This window comes from Macaca mulatta, chromosome 6, assembly GCF_049350105.2.
Source record: "Macaca mulatta isolate MMU2019108-1 chromosome 6, T2T-MMU8v2.0, whole genome shotgun sequence".
Classification (NCBI taxonomy): domain Eukaryota; kingdom Metazoa; phylum Chordata; class Mammalia; order Primates; family Cercopithecidae; genus Macaca; species Macaca mulatta.
Window position 1 is genome coordinate 58,980,811 of NC_133411.1, and position 22,491 is coordinate 59,003,301.

Below are 22,491 nucleotides of genomic sequence, written 5' to 3' on the forward strand. Positions count from 1 at the left end.
CCTGCTCCTGAATGACTACTGGGTACATAACGAAATGAAGGCAGAAATAAAGATGTTCTTTGAAACCAATGAGAACAAAGATACAACATACCAGAATCTCTGGGACACATTTAAAGCAGTGTGTAGAGGGAAATTGATAGCACTAAATGCCCACAAGAGAAAGCAGGAAAGATCTAAAATTGACACTCTAACATCGCAATTAAAAGAACTAGAGAAGCAAGAGCAAACATATTCGAAAGCTAGCAGAAGGCAAGAAATAACTAAGATCAGAGCAGAACTGAAGGAGATAGAGACACAAAAAACCCTCCAAAAAATCAATGAATCCAGGAGTTGGTTTTTTGAAAAGATCAATGAAATTGACAGACCACTAGCAAGACTAATAAAGAAGAAAAGAGAGAAGAATCAAATCCACGCAATTAAAAATGATAAAGGGGATATCACCACTGACCCCACAGAAATACACACTACCATCAGAGAATACTATAAACACCTCTATGCAAATAAACTGGAAAATCTAGAAGAAATGGATAATTTCCTGGATACTTACACTCTTCCAAGACTAAACCAGGAAGAAGTTGAATCCCTGAATAGACCAATAGTAGGCTCTGAAATTGAGGCAATAATTAATAGCCTACCAACCAAAAAAAGTCCAGGACCAGATGGATTCACAGCTGAATTCTACCAGAGGTACAAGGAGGAGTTGGTACCATTCCTTCTGAAACTATTCCAATCAATAGAAAAAGAGGGAATCCTCCCTAACTCATTTTATGAGGGCAACATCATCCTGATACCAAAGCCTGGCAGAGACACAACAAAAAAAGAGAATTTCAGACCAATATCCCTGATGAACATCGATGCAAAAATCCTCAATAAAATACTGGCAAACCGGATTCAGCAACACATCAAAAAGCTTATCCACCATGATCAAGTGGGCTTCATCCCTGGGATGCAAGGCTGGTTCAACATTCGCAAATCAATAAACATAATCCAGCATATAAACAGACCCAAAGACAAGAACCACATGATTATCTCAATAGATGCAGAAAAGGCTTTTGACAAAATTCAACAGCCCTTCATGCTAAAAACGCTCAATAAATTCGGTATTGATGGAACGTACCTCATAATAATAAGAGCTATTTATGACAAACCCACAGCCAATATCATACTGAATGGGCAAAAACTGGAAAAATTCCCTTTGAAAACTGGCACAAGACAGGGATGCCCTCTCTCACCACTCCTATTCAACATAGTGTTGGAAGTTCTGGCTAGGGCAATTAGGCAAGAGAAAGAAATCAAGGATATTCAGTTAGGAAAAGAAGAAGTCAAATTGTCCCTGTTTGCAGATGACATGATTGCATATTTAGAAAACCCCATTGTCTCAGCCCAAAATCTCCTTAAGCTGATAAGCAACTTCAGCAAAGTCTCAGGATACAAAATCAATGTGCAAAAATCACAAGCATTCTTATACACCAGTAACAGACAAACACAGAGCCAAATCATGAATGAACTTCCATTCACAATTGCTTCAAAGAGAATAAAATACCTAGGAATCCAACTTACAAGGGATGTAAAGGACCTCTTCAAGGAGAACTACAAACCACTGCTCAGTGAAATAAAAGAGGACACAAACAAATGGAAGAACATACCATGCTCATGGATAGGAAGAATCAATATCGTGAAAATGGCCATACTGCCCAAGGTAAGTTATAGATTCAATGCCATCCCCATCAAGCTACCAACGAGTTTCTTCACAGAATTGGAAAAAACTGCTTTAAAATTCATATGGAACCAAAAAAGAGCCCGCATCTCCAAGACAATCCTAAGTCAAAAGAACAAAGCTGGAGGCATCACGCTACCTGACTTCAAACTATACTACAAGGCTACAGTAACCCAAACAGCATGGTACTGGTACGAAAACAGAGATATAGACCAATGGAACAGAACAGAGTCCTCAGAAATAATACCACACATCTACAGCCATCTGATCTTTGACAAACCTGAGAGAAACAAGAAATGGGGAAAGGATTCCCTATTTAATAAATGGTGCTGGGAAAATTGGCTAGCCATAAGTAGAAAGCTGAAACTGGATTCTTTCCTTACTCCTTATACGAAAATTAATTCAAGATGGATTAGAGACTTAAATGTTAGACCTAATACCATAAAAATCCTAGAGGAAAACCTAGGTAGTACCATTCAGGACATAGGCATGGGCAAAGACTTCATGTCTAAAACACCAAAAGCAACGGCAGCAAAAGCCAAATTTGACAAATGGGATCTCATTAAACTAAAGAGCTTCTGCACAGCAAATGAAACTACCATCAGAGTGAACAGGCAACCTACAGAATGGGAGAAAATTTTTGCAATCTACTCATCTGACAAAGGGCTAATATCCAGAACCTACAAAGAACTCAAACACATTTACAAGAAAAAAACAAACAACCCCATCAAAAAGTGGGCAAAGGATATGAACAGACATTTCTCAAAAGAAGACATTCATACAGCCAACAGACACATGAAAAAATGCTCATCATCACTGGCCATCAGAGAAATGCAAATCAAAACCACAATGAGATACCATCTCACACCAGTTAGAATGGCGATCATTAAAAAGTCAGGAAACAACAGGTGCTGGAGAGGATGTGGAGAAATAGAAACACTTTTACACTGTTGGTGGGATTGTAAACTAGTTCAACCATTATGGAAAACAGTATGGAGATTCCTCAAGGATCTAGAACTAGATGTACCATATGACCCAGCCATCCCATTACTGGGTATATACCCAAAATATTATAAATTATGCTGCTATAAAGACACATGCACACGTATGTTTATTGTGGCACTATTCACAATAGCAAAGACTTGGAACCAACCCAAATGTCCATCAGTGACAGATTGGATTAAGAAAATGTGGCACATATACACCATGGAATACTATGCGGCCATAAAATGGATGAGTTTGTGTCCTTTGTAGGGACATGGATGCAGCTGGAAACCATCATTCTTAGCAAACTATCACAAGAACAGAAAACCAAACACCGCATGTTCTCACTCATAGGTGGGAACTGAACAATGAGATCACTTGGACTCAGGAAGGGGAACATCACACACCGGGGCCTATCATGGGGAGGGGGGAGGGGGGAGGGATTGCATTGGGAGTTATACCTGATGTAAATGACAAGTTGATGGGTGCAGCACAGCAACATGGCACAAGTATACATATGTAACAAACCTGCACGTTATGCACATGTACCCTAGAACTTAAAGTATAATAATAACAATAAAAAAAAAAAGAAATTCATATTGTGATTTGGTTTCTACTGAGTCTATAAGCCACTTTAGAGCAAGCACCTGAAAATTCTCTTATCCCAACAGTGCCTAAGTTGTAATAAGTTGTTGAAAATATTGTTTGATGATAGGAGTGTTTTCCTGTCTTCTTCCCTGCAAGTGATGCACAGAGTTTTTAAATTATAAGATCCTGTCATATCTAGACAATGTTTAAGATAATAGATTTACATATGTGGCCCATAGTTGGCAAGTATATTATTTTTATATTTCTCTTCCTTTTCCAATAATTACACAAAACCCCCTGTTGTTCTCTGCCTCTCTGTCTCCTCTCTCTGTCTCTTTCTCTCTCTCACACACACACATACACACACAAATGGATACAAGATCACAGTTTCACTCCCAAACACACTCCCGCCTTTCAATGGGATCCTAACATTAGAGGTCAAGAGCATAGAATCTGAAGCTAAACTGCCTCAGATCCTATACTAGCTCCCGTAATTAATACCTACATGACAGTGAAAAATGTCACGTGAGTACGGGAGGCCGGGCACGGTGGCTCATGCCTGTAATCCCAGCACTTTGAGAGGCTGAGGCGGGTGGATCACCTGAGGTCAGGAGTTCGAGACCAGCCTGGCCAACATGATGACGCTCCATCTCTACTAAAGATACAAAAATTAGCAGGGCATGGTGGCGGGCACCTGTAATCCCAGCTCCTTGGTTGGCAGGAGTATTGCTTGAACCCGGAGGAGGAGGTTGCAGTGAGCAGAGATCACACCATTGCACTCCAGCCTGGACGACAAGAGTGAAACTCCATCTAAAAAACAGAAAAGAAAAGGAAAATGTCATGTCATGTGTATCTCTGTGCCTCAGTTTTTGATTGAGAAAATGAGGATAAAAATAGAAAGTAACCTCATATTTTGAGTTAATCACATAAAGCCTTTAAAAGAATGTCTGGCTCATAATTAGTATATTAATATTTTTCATTGTTACTACTTTGGGGAATGGTTTAGCAAAAGCGTTAGTCGTCTCAGCAGTCATCAGTTCAGATTTACAAAACATGCAATCTCAACTCATGAGGGAAGTGGCAGTGGTAGCAGAAGCAAGAACCTAACTAGAAAAGCTAGATCCTCTTCTTAATTGAGGGAGTCCAAATCTCCAACCTTTACTTCTTTAATGGAAAAGATGTTGGCCAATAAAAAGCAACTAATTTAACTAAATAAGTGTCTTTGGGCTGCGAAGAGCTTTATAAATCCTTACTTTTTTGATGTATAACTTGCACAACCTAAATTTTATGTAACTTTGCACAATAACTCCTGAAATTTTATGTTTGGAAAATCTAAGGAGAGGATCTGATGTTCGATACATAAGAATAGAAATGAGTCACAGCAGGATAATGTTAAAAGAAAAGACAATTATTAGGTACAATAGCTTGGTTCTAAAATGATGTTTTCTGTAGCTTCATATTTGTACTATTTCTAGGTTACTCTCATAAAAGGCCTGCCAGTGAATAAAATAGGTCATCTATTGCTCCATATTTAAAATGATTTCAGAAGTGCATAAAGTGATGGCTAAAAGTGGAGTTCCAGACTTGAAGATCACAGCCAATTTTGTTTGTTTGTTTGTTTTGCTTTGTCACCCAGGCTGGCATGCAGTGGTGCAATCATAGCTCACTGCAATCTCAAACTCCTGGGCTCAGAAGATCCTCCTGCCTCAGCCTCCCAGGTAGCTCGGACTACAGGTGCACGCCACCATGGCTGGCTAAAATTTTTTTTTATTTTAGTAGAGACAGGGTCTCCCTATGTTGCCCAGGCTGGTCTTGAACTCTGGTCTCAAGTGATCCTCCTGTCTCAGCCTCCCAAAGACCTGGGATTGCAGGTGTGAGCAACTGCAACTGGTCCAAAAGAGACTTTAGGGCTTAGCTTCAATGAAGCCAAGTGTTTGGCAGTGGTAACTCTGTCTTACTTGAAGGATCCCCAAAATATGTCTATTAATGGGGAATTTTTTTTTTTTACCTGAAACTGTGGAATAAGCCCTAAAGCATGGCTTCCAAGGTTATCTAATAACTGACACCTCTTATAAGTTGGTGAACCTGGTCTAGAGCATGCTCCACCATTTGTCCTGGCACGGATGTATACTGGACTACTTCAATTTTACATAAATAAGGGTAAACCTGGAAGTAGAAAGTTATGTTTACAATAAACTTTGCCTAGAAATCATTCCAGCTACTTATGCTACATTTTTTAAAAATCCCAAAACTTTACGGCTTAAAGCAACATCAATCATTTATTTTGCTCATGAGTCTGCAATTAGGGCAGGACTTGGTAAGGTGGCTTATCTCTATGAGCACCAGCCGAAATGGCTTGATTGGGACTTAAGGATCCATTTCCAAAATGCACATAGTTGGCAAGTTGCAGTTGGCGGTTAGCTGGGAATTCAGCCAGGGCTGCAGACTGAGGGTCTTCCTCATAGCATTGAAAGCCAAGCTTCAAGAAGAAAGGTTTAAGCAGCTTGGTCAGAGGGTATACGGCTTCTTATGAGCTTGCCCTATTATATTGCATTAGTAACTAGGAAAGTCATTAAGACCAGCTCACATTCAAAGGGAGGGGAGTTAGGCTCTATCTTTACTATCCTGCAGAAATTATCATGCCGAAATCTCTATGTATAAGTGAGGCTATTTATGATCTCTCTCTTATATACAGTAATGCATCCTTTATTGACAGGGATACACTCTGAGAAATGGACTATTAGGCAACTTTGTCATTGGGCAAATATCATAGAGTGCATTTACACAAAACTAGATGGTATAGCCTAGTATACTTCTAGGCTATATGATATAGCCTGTTGTTTATAGACTGCAAACCTGTTCAGCATGTTTCTCTACTGAATTTTGTAGGCAATTGTAACACAATGGTATTTGTGTATCTAAACATAGCTACACAAAGCAAAGCAAAGGTACAATAAAAATATGGTTAAAAAGGATTACAAATGATACACCTGTATAGGGCAGCTCCATTATCATTTTATTGGACCACTGTCATGTATTCGGTCTATCACTGGTCAAAATGTTGCTATGCTATATATGACTGTATCTTAATTGTGATTTTCTTATGTTTCTTTTAGGCAAGTGAATCTTGTTTGATATACCAAAGAGGTTCATTATTCTGGTTCTTTTTCTGGTCAGTCTTTTTTTTTCTATTGACATTTAGTGATAACATCATCTGCATATTTTCACATATGTAAGAAATTGAAATGGCCCCTGAAGAAACTGGATCTCTTAATTTGTTTCTTGCACTTTAATTGTAGATTACAGTTATATTTCCTTAATGAGATTGTGAGCTCTTTGATACCAGGGACAATGCCTTGCTTCTCTTATCTCCAGCACCTATCAGAATATGTGGCACATCCGAGCGAATGCTATTATTTGAATGTAAGGAAACTAAAATGATGTTGTTAAGAAATATAGGATAAAACTCACCAGCTTCACACACACACAAAAATACCACACGTACCTGGCATCTTCAGGAAGATGAAGAGCACCTGAAAAGTTGTGCTCTACAAAGAAAGAAGAATCATCTCACTTAGCAGCCACTCCATTCTCCTCAGTATGTTGAAAATAGTATCACATTATAGGTGGTGTATGATATGAAAAGGCCAGGAATCCTGATAATCTGTTGGGTGAACAAAACCTATCAGCAGCATTTTGATGAAGGAAATGATATGCTAGCACAAGAGAGAACTGACTTGATCCGGCAGTGACTCAATTTATTTTCAAAGGAAGACTTTTTATCATGTGCATCAGAGCTTTAATCTTTTGCTTGTCACTTGATGATCTGCTCAGAAAACTTCAAATTTATGAATCAAAATAACCATAAGCTTTCTTGGGACTGTCTATTTTCCTGAAATGATCATTTAGTTCAATAAAGATGTATTTAATGCCATTTGATGTGCCAGAAACCATGTTCATGGTGCTGCCTGAAACACTGCCAATCTAATTATTCAGCTTTTTTTCACTTAGTAATGTGCATTTATGTTTCTTAGATCTCTTTTCATGGCTTGATTATCTCATTTCTTTTTAGCACTGAATAATACTCCATTGTCTGCTTGTAGCAAGGTTTATTTATCCACTCAACTACTGAAAGACAACTTTGTTGCTTCCAAGTTTTTGGCAATTTTAAATAAAGCTGCTATAAATATTTGTATACAGAGTTTGGTGTAGACGTAAGTTCTCAACTCATTTGGGTAGATAACCAAAGATCACAATTGATGAATCATATGGTTAGTTCCATAAGACACTGTCAAACTTTTCCACAGTGACTATATCATTTTGCATTTCCATCAGCAGTGAAGGAGAGTTCCTGTTCCATCCTCGTTAGCATTTAATGTTGTCAAAGTTTGAAATTTTAATCATTCAAATAAGTGTGGAGTAGTGTCTCACTGTCATGTTAATATGCAATTCCCTAATGACATATGCTTTTGCACATCTTTTCATATGCTTACTTGCTATCTGGATTATCTTCTTTGTTTAGATGTCTATCAAGACCTTTGGCCCATTTTAAAAATTAGATTGTTCACTTTCTTAGTTTTGAGTTTTAAAAGTTCCTTTTTTATTTTGGCTAACAGTCTTTTATCAGATGTGTCTTTTGCAAATATTTTCTTTTAGTCCATGACTTTTCATACTTGCTTGTCTTTCCCAGGGCAGGGATTTTTAATTTTAATGAAGTCCCACTTATGAATTATTTCATTGATGAATAGTGTCTTTGGTGTTGTATCTAAACAGTCATTGTCATATTCAAGGTCACGTAGGTTTTCTCCCATGTTGTCTCCTAGGAATTTTACAGCTCTGATTTTACATTTTGGTTTATGAACTGTTTTGAGTTAATTTCTGTGAAGGGTGTGAGGTCTAGATTTATTGTTTTACATGTGGATGCCCAGTCATTTCAGTACCATTTGTTGAAAATACTATCTATTCCACTTTATTGCCTTTGTTCTTTTGTCAAAGATCAGTTGACTATATTTATGTGGGTCTATTTCCGGACTCTCTATTCTGTGCCATTGATCTACTTGTCTGTTCTTTTGCCAATATCACACTCTCTTGATTGCCGTAGTTTTATATTATTGGAGCTGGGTATTGTCAGCCCTCTGATTTTATTATTCTTCAATATTGAGTTGGCTATTCTGGGGCAGTATTTCCACATAAATTTTAGAATCAGATTGTTGATATCTACAAAATTACTTTCCTAGATTTTGATTGAGATTATGTTGTATTTATATATCAAGTTGGGAAGAACTGGTATCTTGACAATACTGGGTCTTCCTATCTATGAACATGGAATATCTCTCCTTTTAGTTCTTTGATATTTTTAATGAACTTTTAGTTTTACTTTTACAAGCCTTATACATATTTAATTAGGTTTATATCTAAGTGTTTTATTTTGGAGATATTACTATAAATGTTAATGTGTTTTTAATTTCAAATTCTACCTATTCATTGCTGGTATATAAGAAAAAAATTGACTTTAACCTTGTATACTGAAATGTTGCTAAAATTGCTTATCAGTTCTAGGAGGGATTTTTCTTGTTGACTCTTTTGAATTTTCTATATACAATCATGTTATCTGCAAACAAAGACAGCTTGATTTCTTCCTTTTAAATTTTTAAAAATCTTGTCTCACTGCATTATCTAGGACGTACATTATGATGTTAAAAAGCAGTGGTGGGAGAGGATATCTTTGCCGTATTCCCGCTCTTGGAGAGAAAACTTCAAATTTTTCACCATTAAGTGTGTTAGCTGTAGGTTTCTTATAAATGTTGTTTTTACAAGTGGAGGCTATGCCCCTCTACTCCTAGTTTACTGAGAATTTTTAATCATAAATGGGTACTGGTGCTTGTGACGTGTTTGTTCTGCATCTATTTATATCTTCATATGATTTTGTTTTCTATTGTCTGTTAATATGATAATTATATTAATTGATTTTTGAAATGTTCAAATAGACTTACATTTCTGCAATAAATCCCACTTGATCATGTTGTATAATCCCTTTTTTTTTTTTTTACATTGTTGGATTTGATTTTGCTTATAATTTGTTGAGAATTTTTGCAGCTATGTTCATGAGAGGTGTTGGTCTATAGTTTTCTTTTGTTGTGATGTAGTCGTTTGAGTTTGATATAGGGGAGTGCTGAGCTCGTAGAATGAGATAGGAAGTCTTTCCTTGCTTATATCTTCTGAAAGAGATTTCAGAGAATTGGTTTAATTTCTTCCTTGAATATTTGGTAGTTTTCACCAGTGAACCCATCTTGGTGCTTGCATTTTGGAAGATAGTTAACTGTTGATTAAATTCCTTTAACAAATATATTCAAGTCTATTTAGATTGTCTATTTATTCTTGTGTGAGTTTTGGCAAGTTGTGTCTTTCAAAAACTTGATCCATTTCACCTAGATTATCAAATTTGTGGGCATGGGCTTTGTTCATAATATGCCTTTATTATCCTTTTAATGTCCACAGGATCTGTATGTCTCCTCTTTCATTTCTGATATTATTAATTTGTGTCTTCTCGTTTTTTTCCTTAGTTATTCTGGCTATAAATTTGCTAATTTTATTGATCTTTTCAAAGAAGCAGCTATTAGTCTTACTGATTTTCTGTATTAATTTCCTGTTTTACATTTTATTGATTTGTGCTCTAATTTTTAAAATTATTTCTTTCTTCTGCTTACTTTGAATTTAATTTGCTCCTCTTTTTCTAGTTTTCCTAAGGTGAAAGTTTAGATTATTAATTTTAGAACTTTCTTTAATGTATGCATTTCATGCTATAAATTTTCCTGTAAGCACTGCTTTTCCCACATTCCACAAATACTGATAATTTGTGTTTTCATTTATTTTTACTTTCCCCTGAGATTTCTTTTATGACCCACATGTTACTTAGAAGTCTGTTGTTTAATCTTCAAGAATTTTGGAATTTTCCAACTATCTTTCTATTATCGAATTGTAATTTAACTTTACTGTGGTCTGAGAGCAGATATTGTAGGTTTTCTATTCTTTTACATTTGTTAAAGCATGTTTTATGACCCAGAAAATTGTCTGTCTTGGTAAATGTTCCCTATGAGTTTGAGAAGAATGTATTTTCTACTGTTGTTTGATAATGTGGTCTATAGATGTCAATTATATCAGTTGGTTGTTAGTACTTTTGAGTTCAACTATGTCCTTAATGATTCCTTTGCCAGCCAGATAGGGTTTTTTGTTTGTTTGTTTTGAGACGGAGTCTCGCTCTGTTGCCCAGGCTGGAGTACAGTGGTGCAATCTCAGCTCACTGAAACCTCTGCCTCCCAGGTTCAAGCGATTCTCCCACCTCAGCCTCCCAAGTAGTTGGGACTACCGGCTAATTTTTTGTATTTTTTTTTAATAGAGTCGGGGTTTCACCGTGTTAGCCAGGATGGTCTAGATCTCCTGACCTTGTGATCTGCTCTCCTCGGCCTCCCCCAGATAGGGGTCTTAAAGTCTCCAACTATAATAATGGATTAATCTATTTCTCCATGCAGTTCTCACATTTTTTTGTCTCATATATGTTGATGCTGTATGTTAGGCACCTACACGTTAAGGATTGTTTTATCTTCTTGAAGTATTGACCCCTTTAGCATTATATAATGGCTTTTTTATCCTTGATAACTTTCCATGAAGTTAGTTGTCTAAAGTTAATAGTTAATATAGCTATGACTTTATTTTTATTAGTATTATCATTATATATATATCCTTTTACCTTTAATCTATATGTATCTTTATATTTAAAGTGGATTTCTTATAGACAACATACAGTTGGGTCTTGTTTGTTTGGTTTTTTTTTTTAATCTACTCTGACAATCTCTGTCATTTAATTGGCTTATTCAGGCCTTTGTTGTTTAAAGAGATTATTGATATAGTTGGGCAAATATCTACCATATTTGTTACTGTTTTCTATTTGTTGCCCTTGTTCTTTTCTCCTATATTTGTCATTTACACTTTTTCTGACTTTTGCTTTTTTTTTTTTTTTTTTCCCAGAGAGGGCCTCACTCTCTCGCCTAGACTGGAGTACAGTGGCATGATCACAGCTCACTGCAGTCTTGAACTCCTGGGCTCAAGTGATCCTTCCACTTCAGCCTCCCAAGTAGCTGGGACTACAGGCGTACACCACCACAGCTGGCTAAGTTTTTAAATTTTTTGTAGAGACAGGTTCTCTGTTGGTTTCCCAGGCTCTTCTGTTATTTTAATTGAACATTTCATATGATTTTATTTTCTCTTCTTTCTTAGTATATAAATTGTCCCCTTTTAAAAAACTTTTTAGTGACTTCCCTATCACATTTATAACTAATACATGTCCAGTTTCAAATAACACTATACTACTTCATGAGTTGTTCAAGTAACCTATAATAATAAAATATTCTACATTTATCACTCTTATCTCTTGTATCTTTGCTGGTATTTATTTCACTTGAATATATATGTTATATATTACATACATGTTTGCATGCATAATCAAATACAGTGTTATATTTGAAGCGAACTGTTTTCTGTTAGATTAGTTAAGAAAAAAAGATAAAAGTTTTCATTTATTTTCACTTATTCCTTCTTTGGTGATCTTCCTTTCTTCACATAGATACAAGTTTCTGACATACCATTTTCCTTCTCTTTGAATAAGTCTGTTTAATATTTCTTCCAAGGCAGCTCTACTGGAAAAAAATTCCCTCAATCTTTGTCTGACATAATCCTTATTTCTCTTTCACTTTTAAAGAGTAATTTTTCAGAGTACCTAACTTTAGGTTGGTAGTTTTCTCTCTCACCACGTTAAATGTTGCATTGCATTCTCTTCTTACTTGCATGGTTTCTGCATAGTCAGATATAATTCTCATCTTTGTTTCTCTTTAGTTAAGGTATTTTTCTCCCTGACTTCTTTCAGGTTTTTTTTTTAAATTTATCTTTGATTTTTCTAAAGCTTGAATATAATAAGTCTAGGTGGTTGAGGTTTTTTGCTCTTTGGATTTTGTTTTGTTTTTTGTTTGTTTGTTTGATTTATCCTGCTTTGTGTTCTCTGAGTTTCCTGCATCTGTGTTTGGTGCCTGACATTAAACTGGGGAAAGTCTCAGTCATTATTCCTTCAAATATTGTTTCTGTTCCTTTCTCGTTTTCTCTCATTACATCATTTGTAGTTGTTCCACAGTTCTTGTTTCCATTCATGTTCCATTCAGCTCATATTCTGTTCTTGTTTTTTCACTTTGCCTTTCAGTTTTGGAGGTTTCTATTGTCATATCCTTTAGCTCAGAGATTCTTCCCTCAGCCATGTCCAATATACTAATGAGCCCATCAAAGGCATTCTTCATCTTGTTACATTTTTATTCTATCTCTAGCATTTTGTTTTCTTTTTGTAATTTCAACTTTTATTTTAGATACAAGGAATATGTGTATAGGCGATCCTTTCTTAGAATTTCCATCTCTCTGCTGACATTATCTATGTGTTCTTGCATGTTGTCTACTTTTTCCATTAAAGCCCTTAGCATATTTAATCATAGCTTTTCTAAAAAATATCCTGGTCCAATAATTCCTATATGACTGCCATATCTGACTCAGATTCTGATGCTTTTTCAGTTTCTTCTATGTGTTTATAATGCGTTATAATCTTTTGCCAAAGGTGGGCACGAAGTACTGGTTAAAAGGAACTGCAGCAAATGGCCTTTAGTAATTTAGTGGTAAGATGTCAGGGAAGGAGACGCAATCTATAGTCCTAAGATTCGGTCTCAGCTTTTTTGTGGAGCCTGTACCCCTTCTCAGTCTTCATCTTGCTTCAGGTGGGACATGCCTAGTGGGGGCTGGCTGGAAGTTGGATTTCCCTGCCCTATGTTAGGCTCTGATAAAATAGTTTCTCCTGAGGACAGGGCTTGTTAAGAAGAACAGGATGCTCTGATGTATTTCAAAGTGGTTTCTTTTCTACTCCCCATGCCAGAAGCACAAAGGAATTTTTCTCTGCTCTTCACTGTGAGGACCTGATAGAGCTCCTGGAAATACAACTCACAAAGTTTCTCTCTCTCTCTCTCTCTCTCTCTCTCTCTCTCTCTCTCACACACACACACACACACACACACACACAGTCTCTCTCACACACGCACACACACATACACACACACACACACACACACACACACCCCTGAGTTCCCCTAGTGTTTTTATCTCTTAGATTTGTCTACACGGAGCCTCCAGGGTAATTTTTCAATTACACTTCAGGTTTTCCTACTCCAGCTTTGGTTCCTGTGGAAGATTCTACTCATGGCCTTCCGCTGTGGAAAGTTGTGATTCTCTGCAGCCACCTTTCTGTTTCTTCCATTTTAAGGGTAACAGTTCACCCTGTGTCCTCACTTCCCTGACAGATCTAAGACGAGTTGTTACTTTTTCAGTTTGTTCAGCTTTCTGCTTCTTGTTAGGACGAGGTTGTGACTCCTAAGCTCCTCACAGCCTGAACTACAAGCCAGAAGTCCTGATTCATTACATCTATAATGACAAATATCTGAATTCCAACAAAAGAACCAGGCACTTAGATACTTTGACAGCAATAGCTATTGAAATACAAGTTTTAAGTAAATTCTGGTCTTTGAATACCATCGGTTTAATAAATGTTTGAAGGATATATTGGGAAGAATTTAGGCAACCTTTTCACCTGGAGAATACATGAATATCTTACAAAGGTAGACATTCAATTAGAAGAGACAGAAAAAAAAATAAAATAAAAAGAAAAAAAAAGAAAATTGTGACTTCTGTACCGACTGATGCCAACACCATCATTTCTTTTATTTCATAAAGCTAATGTTTGAGTCTTTCCCCATGGTTTTCATCTCTATGAAAAAAGTACTATTGATACCTTAACTCTAACATGAAGAATATGTACATGGATGCTTGTACTTCTAACCACCGGGAACAGAATGTGTTATCTTTTAGGGAAAAGCTGTTTTATTGTTGCAGTCGTTGTGACTGGTATTGAATCCTTGGGAGCAGGCAGCATGTGGCACAGCTTGACCTTTCAGATCAGGCAGATTAAGAACATTATATTTTCCACCCAGTCAATGCAGGGCCTATGGTTAATGATTACTTAGAGCCTAAATCCCACAGCTGATTTTCTGTCATTTGGAAATGATCAGAGCCCATGTCCAGCAAAATCTGGCAGTGACATTTTTGGCAAGCTCTTTCAACAGCAGATGCTTTCAGGAAAGACAGAGGGCAAATGGGGATGTGGGGAGGAAAATCCAATATTTCATGTAAAATTTATTTTGCGTCTAGTTCAATCATGCACCTTCATTCTTTCAAAGTGATGTGTTGATACTGGTGACTTTTAGCATGGTAATATATTACATGTCATTATTAGGATAAAATGGCATTGTCTGCTTGCTTATTCTAATTTCATAACTGCACATTCTCTTTCTATTGAAAAATAGCATTCATTGTGAGAAGAACACTAAAATAACTTCAACACTTCAAGCAACAACTTTTTCATTAACATTCATCATAATAAGTTTCATACGTCACTAAAAAGAGAAACCTGAAAGGCCTATCTTTATTAATATAGAGAAGAGAAGTGAGAGAAGTAGAATCAAGGTGAGGAGTCATATAAACAAAATAAAGTGAATTTCCTTCCAATAGCAGTGTCTGGTAAATATTCCCTCCCACTGTTCATTGTTTTTGTTCTTATTCTGGCTTCCCCCCCCCCCTTATCCTTCTTTAAATTCAAACTGTAAATTCTGGTATAGAGTAGACAGCACTGTATGTCTACTAGACAAAGGGCCTGGGCTGAGTTGGGGTTGACTAATGTTTCTAGCCTGCAAGATTTTCCTTATGGCTCTCATTAGGCACTACACCTTGTGCCACAAAAAGCCAAAAATAGGCCTTGGTGACTATGTTTCCCTATATGTAGAGTGTGATCCAAAAATGCAATGCATACAAGTAGATCTCTGATCAAAACTGCAAAAGAGCCAGAGTTAACTTTTGGTCCTGCTAATGCTATTTTTCTGAACTTTGCCTTTGTATTTTTCATTCAATCACACAGGGCCCTGATAGTGGCCTATTTACAGCTATACAAATCTACTATTTTCACCTAACAACACTCTTAACAAGTACTCCATTCTCCAAAACTAAATATCTGCCACTCATCCAACTCATCGACAGTTTAAATTCTGATTATTCTGAGTTCTGTTATTGTCAACAATATGTTTATTATATTCTATGATTATACTCCTATACATCAGATTATGAATGACTGATAGATAACACTTTCTTAAAGTATCCACATGTAAGAGAAGTACCTATTGATCCTTTTGTAGTTCATAAACAGGATGATTGGGTTTTCACATTTATTGTGAGATGTGCTTTCCTCCAACCTTGTTATGATGTTGATCCATCTGATGTGAACTTAGGGGAAAAAAGAAGTATCTATTGGCATAAATTATTATTGATCAATAAAATTGCTAAATTGGAAGATAAATAGTACACGTATCAAACACTTGATAATTCTTCTCTTTCGCCTGCTATATGTGATATAAGCAGCTGTATTAAAGTTGCCTAAAAATGTGAAAATAGACAGTAGAAGGCAATAGAAACTTCCATAATTGACATGCGGCTTCCCTCAGGTCCAAGGGAACTGCTTCACTTGTCATCTCCCAGTAAGTGGGAAGAGAAGGAAAATACATAGATTATCTGAGTCTCGTCACACTGACCAGACATAGTAACATGGCCACACAAATTACAAAGGAGGCTGGGAAATATACTTTCTAGCTAAAAAAACATATTACTAAATGAAACTGCCACATTTTAAAAGAGTATGACCATTACATTATCAAAGAATAGGAGAGTGGTTAGTGTTAGACAAAGGCACTGGCACACTAACTGGTAAAATGAATAGAGAATTTGGTCCAGAAGACAGTACCATAAGGTGGATTTGATGTTGCTTAAACAGTAGTACCTGTGAAGCTCTGATTCATATATTGATTGCAACCTTCCATGGTTATTTCTTGAAGTAAGCCCAAGAAAGGCTTTACTTGGGTACTACCTCATGTACCACAAAAAGCAAAGATAGAAAATATGTTCCCATCAATTTTGTGGATGACACAAATGTGAGCAGGGAAGGGCCTTCACAAGATAAGAGAAGTGAAATTACAGAAAATCTGGGCAGATTAAAATCGTAAGCTGAAATTTAAATATATTAAATGGAAAGTGACTTTAAGCTCAAAAGTACTGTGCAAGTATAAAATGACTGAGCAGCTCACATACTAAGGATATAGATTCCCTTAAGAATAAATCCAATAAGCATTAGCACTGAGGCATAGCTCTCCCAAGAGCTAAATCCATTTAAATAAGGCAAGTCATCCTTCTACTAAATGTTGCATCTCACCACGTCTGTGTGGTTGTCATTGGGATAAATGCCACATTTGAAGGGGTCTGCAACAATATGGAGTACATAAATATAAGGGCAGTTATTTCATATGTGAAATGATTGAAAGAACTATAAATATTTTCCTTGAGGAAGACAAGGCTTATAAGGGACAATGAATGATAAAAATCTTCACATATTTGAAGAATTGTCAACAGAGTGTAAAGCCCTCTAGGGCCAAACTGGGACATTTGGGTTATACAGAGATAGATTTTAAACTTAGTATAGAGATGCCATTTCCAACAATTAGACTATTTTTAAAATGGTTTGTCTTTGAAAGGAGGAAAGTCTCTAATCTGTATTATTTCATGATCTCCAAGGTTTCTTCCACCTCAGAGATTCTATACAATCATTATGCATTTGTGAACAAAGTGTTTCCCTCAGCTTCTCATATGCATAAACTCACAGGCATGTATACAAACATGCATAAGAACAATCCATTAGGAATGAGATAAATAGTACTGATATGATTGCCTAGTGGGGTGTACTGTCCAACTACTCCCAGCACCAATCTTTCACCTTTGCCATGACTTTGTCTTCTCTTAGGGTTTGGTTAAAACATAACTATGGCTGTTGAAATGTATGTGTCTAGCACAACACAGAATACACAAGGCCCCTAGATAAAGGAGACTTTTCCATTTATGGGGCTTTAGGGTTTTTTTTAACCATTTAGAATGCTTAAACAGCTGACATATTTGTGTAGTATCAAGGAGTAGGTGGTATGCAGCTTTGAAAACTAAACTATCCAGTGCAAGTCACTAGGAAGCCAGAATGCATTTTTTTTCACTTCAATTTCAACATTATAGATATGATCACATGGTGCTTATTTCATCACTGGGCTGTAAAGATATAAGCACATCCTTGAAATCAGATGACTTGCGTTTAAGTCATTGTCATGGGACAATTTTAGTCCTGTGAATTTTGGTAAATCACTTTGACTCTTTTGTCCTTGATTTCTTCATTTTAAAATGAGAATAATGACTGTCTTATAGTATTATCCTAGATGTCAAATGATATAACCATGCAAAACATTTTATAAGTTATATACAAGTAAAATATTATTAATATTATTCCTGGAAATGGTTTCAAAGACTAAATTTTCTCTTATTCTAAAATTTCTTATTTATCTCTGTGGATTATCTGTATCCTCTTTTCAATTTCAGTCTGGCTTTTCTCAGCCACCTGTCATACATCTGGGCCAGTTTCTGGATTTCCACATTTGCTCCTCCATCCATTTTCATCAATTACTATTTTCTCAAATTAAAATTTGTTTATAAAAGATGAAAGATAAGTGGCTGTGAAATCGCATATAAGCAGAAGTCAAAATAAAATTACTCTTTAAATTAATAGAAAGCATTGGACAAACCCAAATAACAGAAAGTTAGCTAGAGCGCAAAAATTCAGAACGGTTTGGAGGATTCAGAAGATTATAAACTGCTTAATATTTAGAAGAGCTGGCAATCCGCCAGTAGGGAAGAAATTGTTCACCACAATGCCCTGTATATCTTTACTGTTGTCACCTCTTCATCTAATGTAGTTCCGGAAACTTTTGTGTAGGGTATCAGATAATCACTTCCACCTTCTGGGGAGTATGTCTGTCCCTGGGACAGAAGCAGATGGAAATGTGGAAATCTGAGGTAAAGAGAGTTGAGCAATTACTTCTTACCAATGGCAGCAGTGACCACTGTAGTGACTAAGATGCCCATGACAAGAGGCAGTAAGAGCCCACGAAGTAGAGGTGTAAGAGGGACTAAGTTTTATCTCAGTAGGAAGTGGGAACCGTTCCTGGCACAGAGAAAGATAACAAGGAGAAAGATGCTCACTCCGTCCCACCTGAGGTTCAAGTTTAGTCGGCTGAAATGAAAAGTCCACACCACCTTGAGGATGGTGAATGACCTTGCCAGACTGCTATAAAGAAGAGGAGGTAATTGAATGAACTAATTAGCATTCTAGGCATCTTGTCTTTAAAATGAGAACTGTGATGGGTAAAATTTTGAACATAAATTGCAGGCCCAGGAGAACAGCTATTTACAAAAAAAACTCTCTTTTTATATACCTGTTGGCCATTTGTATGTCTTCTTTGGAAAAATGTCTATTCAGGTTCATTGTTCATTTTTGAATTGGACTATTTGTTTTTTGGTTGGGTTGAGGGTTTCTTGTTTGTTTTTTGCTATTGAGTTGTATAAATTCCTTACATATTTTGGATACTATATACTTTTTTAGTTTTTAGTTATACTTTAGTGTTACTGAAAAAAAGTAAAATAAAAATAAAAAGCTAAAAGAGACTCTATTCTTCTCTAAGGATTATTTTAGTTCTCTATGATTTAGAAAGGAAAACTGAAAACTGCTATCCACAGTTGCTTACCTTAAAGCATCATCTCACTCTTCTTGAGGTCAAGTGAAGATTTGGTGCTTAGAACTCATTACAAATATAAATTGTGTACTACAGTGGACAATCCTGTAAATCAGTATATTCTGCATCTAAGATGCAAAGAGGGCCACAGTCAAATGATCTGCCTGCCTCGGCATCCCAAAATGCAAAAAAAAAAAAAAAAAAAAAAATAGCTGACCTGGTGGCACACGCCTGTAATCCCAGCTACTGGGGAGGCTGAGGCAGGAGAATTGCTTGAACCCGGGAGATGGAGGTCACAGTGAGCCGAGATCATGCTACTGCACTCCAGCCTGGGTGACAGTGTGAGACTTCATCTCAAAAACAACAACAACAACTACAGATTTTTCTGATATTAGCCTCAAAAACTATAGTTGACACATTAACAAAATTTGCCTTCCTTGAACTCAAAGGGAAATGCTGGGGTGATATTACATCTCTCATTTTTATGGACAGCACTTTATAATATTTCTCAGAACAGAAATTCAGAAACATCTTAAGCCCCTCTTTATTGACTCCTCTTGTCCAAGTTAATTATTTCAACCTCTATGTTCCTGTCTTGTCCATATGCTAATTATAGCACTTATCACACTGAATTTAATAAAAAGTAAGTAAGCATGTAGTTTGTACATTATAGATGGTTTTTCATACAGAGTGTAAGGGAATTCCATTTCACTGAATGTGATCTCCATTTAAATATCACCTTTATCATTCATTTCTTCCTTATTCAATGAATTGTGCCAAATACTGTTTGGGCTCACAGGAGATATTTGAGGAGTTAACATCAAAATGCATCTTTGCAATTCAAAAGGATACACACTGTTTCAATAAGTCAATTTTAAATTATGTGAGAATCAAAAGGATCATAAAGAGAAAGTAGTAGTAGTATGTGAGATGAATCTGATGGAAAATCAGGATTTTGCATGTAACGTGGAGGTATTATAGACACACTGGACTAAAAATACACCATTTCCCATTTACCCACTAGGCTTCGCATTTCTCAGAGCCAAAAATAATGTCTACATAGTGTGTTCATTTGCTAGGGCTACTGCAACAAGGTACTACAAATTGGGTGGCTTAAAACAATAGACATTTATTGTCTCACAGTTCTTGAGGCTAGCAGTCCAAACTGAAGGTTTTGGCCAGGCCATGTATTCTATGAAGAATCTAGAGAAAGATTTTCACTGCTTCTTCCAGCTTCCGGCAGCCAAGGCTCGCCGCAGCATAATTCCAATTTCTGTCCCCATCTTCACATGGCTGTCCTCCCTGTGGATGAGGTGATGTCTCTACATCGTCTTCTTTCTATGAGTATCTCTGTGTCTTCACGTGGCATTCTCCTCTCTCTGTGCGTCTATGTCCACATTTCCCTTTGCTTATGAGGACACCATTCCTATTGGATAAGGGCTTACCCTAATGATTTCATCTTAACTTGATTACATCTGTAAAAACTCTATTTCCAAATAAGGTCACATTCACAGATACTCACAATTAAGACTCCAACATATCTTTTTGGGGGATACAGTTTAACCCAAACATTCATAATTATAACCCCAATATTTATCAGAGAATATACAAAATTCTAGGCATTCAATACATGTTAGCTAAATTTTTAAATGTTCATTTTTACATCCTACTATAATCCTTGCACTATCATTTAAAATTGTATAAATTGTTCTTGATTCAGGAAAATTGAGAAATAAATTATTACCATCATCTGAGAAATATTCAACCTACTTGAAAGTTGTTGTCATCCTTAGCCAGGTCTTTCTCCAATTAAATTATTCAAATACATTTATCTTCTACATAAATCCTGTTTTATAGTTCTTCAATCATCTTTTTTCCCACTCACTGTATCCTAAGATGGAACTTGCAATTTATCCTTTCAGAAATAAATTTTGGGTTACCTCAGACCTCTAAAATGTTTATGCACAATATCACTTTTCCTAAACTCCTGTTTCCTTTGTAATTTATTTTCTCCATGTAGTTCTCATGAAGACAGTGAAGCCTTTATAATAACTTTGGATTTGAATTTAATATTTTTTTCATGTGGAATTGTCAAAAATATGGCCTGAAAGTTTTTCTATGAACTTGCCAACTTTTTGTCCTTTTTACTTTAAAATAAGAAAAGAGTCACATTGAAAACTGCAGAAGTTAAACTGGCATGTTTCACCTAGTACCCCCTAGGTAACTTCAGCTGTGTTTTAGTAAATGCCGTGACTCACAGTGCTCTCTCTCGGTTCAGAGCTCTTTGGTACCTATGGGTCTTATTTCACATCAGAAGCAGCTGGATTTCACACCTACATTTGTCACCCTTCTAGATCCTTCCTTCTGAGCTTATTAACACCATCCAGCAGCTACCTTGAAGATATGCTGCCAGGAAAAATAAATGTTTTCTGCAAGGAGCAAAAAGGTTTTCTATTCCCATATGTCAGCACTTCAGTTCAGGCCCATTGCCAATAACTAATAGCATTTAAACAATAGTTCATTCAGGTGAGAGTTACGAAAATGCTCCTCTTCTGAGATGATTCACCAGATATTGTTACTCAAAAGTGAGAGGAAAATTGGTTGATTTTTGCATCTAAAAACTACTGAAGCACACTGAAAATGAAGCTACAGATCAGGTTCCCAGTCCATGCGTCACACTCAACTTGCTATTTGACAATGAATTTTCACATGACTTTTCAACGTCTCCCTTTTCTCATATGTAAAATTAAGAGAATACCATATTTTTACCTATTCATTGTGAGGTTGAAGAGATATTATGTGGAAAATCACTCTACAATTAGAAGGCACTGAGCATATTTTGGGCATATTTCAGATGTTATTCATATTCCAACTTAGAAGTTTAAAGAATTAAAATCTATAACTCAAGAAAGGTGACTAAAGAGAATCATTGGTGATTAATGATTATGCACCTGATTTCTTATTCCATTGTTGCATTTTGGGAAATTAGCTATTTATGTTCTAATCAAGTGTTGACTTTCAACTTAGAATATAATATGAAAACTTCATTTTTTTCTAATAAACCTCAATTTTCTGATAAATGTTAGAGTACATTGCAGGAGGGAGACAACTATTTGCAAGTAAGTTGAGCTCAGGCTCACAGAAAGTCACATACCCAATCTCCTGTGCAGAGAGGTTAATAAACTGAGTAAGATATCCACTCCTGGGTTGAATCTTAAATCTGTTGCCATCTAGAAATAAAAACATAACCTTGTATATAGAATCCAAACACATGTGACCCATAATAGGAGAAGTAGAGTTATGATCATAAAATAAACTATGATCATAATAAAGGAAAGAAGAGATGACTGTAACTCTGAGTCTTTGCTGAGTACCAAATCAGCAACATATTTATCTATAAAATTTAAATATAGATGTACA

The 22,491-nt window shown here is 36.2% G+C and overlaps 1 pseudogene; it reads left to right on the plus strand.

Moving 5' to 3' along the window:
• The first annotated feature begins 15,600 nt into the window (after positions 1 to 15,600).
• LOC114679185 (small nucleolar RNA U13) lies at positions 15,601 to 15,696 on the plus strand (annotated as a pseudogene).
• Positions 15,697 to 22,491: the final 6,795 nt, after the last annotated feature.